We start from the raw sequence: 3,933 nt of genomic DNA on the forward strand, positions 1-3,933 counted from the left end.
TGACTTGTGAATTATACCTTTTTTTGTTTATAAAAGAAATACATATTCAGTGTAGAAAATTTTGAGAGCAAAGGTACAGTATGTATACATGAAGAAATAAAAAGCATTTATAATTTTAATCTCAAAACAACCATTTTAACATGTTAATAAACCTATTTAATTTCTTCTGTTATATGTATTTCAGCACTCTCATTACTACATATATTTTAAAAGTAAAAGTATGGCTCTGGCCAGTTTTTCTCAGTGGTTAGAGCATTGGCATGTGGACTGAAGGGTCTTTGGTTTGATTGCCAGCCAGAGGCATGTATCTGGGTTGCAGGTAAATGGGGTGCATGTGGGAAGCAACCAATCAATATTGATGTTTTTCTCTCTTTCTCTCTTTCCCCCACCCTCTCTTTTACTCTTTCTCTAAAAATCAATAAAAAAAGATATCCTCAGTTGAGAATTAAAAAATAAATAAGATGGCTCAGTTGGTGTGGCACAGTGGTTGAGTATTGACCTATGAACCAGGAGTTCCTGGTTTGATTTCTACTCAGAGCATATGCCCAGTTTACGGGCTCAGTCCCCATTGTGGGGCACGGAAGCAGCTGATCAATGATTCTCTCTCATCACTGATGTTTCTATCTCTCTCTCCCTCTCCCTTCCTCTCTTTAAAATCAATAAAAATATATTTAAAAAATAATACTGTAAATAAAATAAAATGCAGCTTTGAATTACAATTAGCATTTAGTTAATAGTATGCTGTAAATACTTTCTCATGATATTAAATATTTATTAATTTATCTGTTGTATAGTGTATTCTGCTTTATGGACATTGTATAATATTTTTTATCAATTATCTATTTTTGAAATTTAATTTCTGCCTATCTATTTATTGTTGAACATATTATTTTGAAGAATATATCACTGAAAAAATTTATGAGGAAAATTTAGTGGATAAAGGTTAGTATTTTCAACAAATAGTGTTGGAAAATTGCAAGCCTGAATGCAAAAAATTAATCATAAGTTTAAATATAAACCCAAAATTATAAAAAAATTAAAATAAATCACAAGAATAAACTTTTGTCAACTTGGATTAAGCAAACATTTCTTAGATATGACACTAAAATCATCCATAAAAGAACAAGTTGATATGTTGTACTTCATAACTCTTTAAAACGTTTACTCTTTGACCTGTGTTGTTAAAAGACTAACAAAGAAAGACTAGGAGAAAATATTTGCAAAATGTCCATGTATTTGATAAATAATTTTATGCAGACTATAGAAGAACTCTAAAAACTCAGTAATAAATAAAAGCTCAATATAAAATGGCCATGCTGAAACCGGTTTGGCTCAGTGGATAGAGCATCAGCCTGCGGACTGAAAGGTCCCAGGTTTGATTCCGGTCAAGGGCACGCACCTTGGTTGTGGGCACATCCCCAGTGGGAGGTGTGCAGGAGGCAGCTGATCGATGTTTCTCTCTCATTGATGTTTCTAACTCTCTATCCCTCTCCCTTCCTCTCTGTAAAAAATCAATAAAATATATTTAAAAAATTAAAAAATGGCCAAAGATAAACATACCCTTTACATAATGGCTACTATTAACATGAAAAGATGCTTAACATCATTAGTCAACAGGTAAATGCAAATTGAGATACCATTAAACATGTATTAGAATGAGATACCATTAAACATGTATTAGAATGGCTGGAATTAAAAAGACTAATCATACCCAGTGTTTATGAGGATGTAAAGGAACTTTCACACAGAGCTAGTGGGAATGTAAAATGGTACAACAGATTTAGAAAACAGTTTGTCAGTTAATCTTAAGAGTTTAAAAATATATCTACATGTGATTCAATCATTCCACTCTAGCTTTTACCCCAAAGAACAGAAAGCACACATCCATATAAATACTTGTACATAAACATTCATAGTAGTTATATTTGTAATAGTAAAAAACAGGAAACAATTCAAATATCCACCAACATTGAAGTGGATGAATAAATCGTGATATATCTATACTATGGAATACTACTCAGTAATGAAGAGGAATAAACTATCATTCATTGTATATGTGCATATACAGATATATGTTTATATGTATGTGGCAAGAAAATAGATGATCCTCAAAATAATTATGTTTGCAAATCATCCAGCTTACATGTATTATGTAGTTAAGCCTGGAATATTATTGTGCTTGGTGAAGTATACTATGTAGGAAGGGGCAAAATGTCTCAAGGTCCTTGGTAGACAAATATGAAGAATATTTGTTATCTATTCCCAATATCCAGAGAATGAGACAGTATTTCTCATGAGGGATGGTTTACAAATGGACAAATCTAGGACAGTCTCTTCAGTTTTGCATATAACCAGGATGATGCACCAACCAGCCTTTTACTATCCCTTCCTTCTGACATAAGGAAGAGGATCAGAAGTCTAAATCCTCCATGCCAGGTCAGGCAGCTAGGTTTTTATGATGAGCATCTCTTGACTACTCCTGAGACACCAGCTTAGGTTCTTTTTTTCCATTTCACCTGATGGTTGAGCAAATGCAACTTTTCCTGCCAGATTAATTTTATTTGAATCAAAGACTGACATAAATTTATACAGAGTGTGAATCTTCTTTTGAGAAACTGGATTATTAGCGTCTGTGACATTGAGTGAATGTTTATGGCTTGTTAGGCATATGTGGAAATAAAAATCTTTAAGATTTGCTTGTTGTAGAAATGTCTCAGGAATACTTTTCTGGGCATGTTATTATTCTTGTCTAGACAACCCACAAATGATGACAAGAGTATTTTTGTATGATCATGAGGCTGAAAAGACAATATAGAACACCTTTATATTGTGTACACCTGACATCTGTCATTTGCTTTGTTCTAGTAGCTGCAATTTGAGAATCTTGTTACAGTTTATTCTGAGCTGTGACTAAAGCATTTCCTTTAGAACTGGATGTCATCATGCTTTGTTTACCACTGTTTTTCACAATTGTGCCAAGTTGTTTGAAAATGTTGATCAATGGGTCATAGAAGCCTTTCTTCAACCTCTCTTGTTTGTGATGACCTCACTTTGATTCACTTACACAATAGCTCTTAGATTCCTGCTGTTGTTTTTCTTTGAAATTCTCAATTGTATCTTAAGTAGCTGTGTGATCTGCATTCTTCACTGCTGGGTTGGGCTATTTTCCAGAAACTCATTACAACCCATTTTATCTTTTTATAGAAAGTGGTATCAGACTTGCTCAGTGGTTAGAACATCGGCCCACACACTGAAGGGACATAGGCATGAATCAGGGCTGTAGTTCACTCCCTCTCCTGATTAGGGTGCATGTGGGAGGCAACCAGTCAATGTGTCTCTCTCACAGTGATGTTTCTCTCTCTTTTCTCCCTCCTCCACCCTGCCCCCCTTCTTCCCACTCTCTCTGAAGAGCAACGGAAAAAATATCCTCAGGTGAAGGTTAACAAAACAAACAAACAAAAAAAGAAAGTGGTATCAAAAGAATGCTCAAGTTCCTGAAAATGTCTGTGGTTGGTGTTCAGGTTTCACAGCTGGTGATTCACATACTAAATTAGTAATGAAGCCTGTTTTGGGGGCTATGGCATTAGACTTCCAAAGTACATGTGTTATAGTGTAACTCCCATCTTACAAAGGACACCTCAAAAAAAAAGGTCGAATTATGGAGTCATTTATTAAAAGCTGGCGGCATACGAGGGAGCAAAAGCGCTCCAGACCTCGCAGCCCCGAACAGCTTGCCACTTCTGGCTTATATGCAGAATATCACAAAAGCATCGATTACATCTTTGTGTCTGGAATGAGGAACCTGTTTCGCGAAAAAGCATTTTTACAGAAGCAAAAATTGAGCAAGTTAGTTACCTAAAGTATCTACGAATCACTGAATCAACAGAAACCCATTATCTGGGACCACCTGGACAATTTAGAATAATTGTGCTG

Source organism: Plecotus auritus, assembly GCF_963455305.1.
Source record: "Plecotus auritus genome assembly, chromosome: 1".
Classification (NCBI taxonomy): domain Eukaryota; kingdom Metazoa; phylum Chordata; class Mammalia; order Chiroptera; family Vespertilionidae; genus Plecotus; species Plecotus auritus.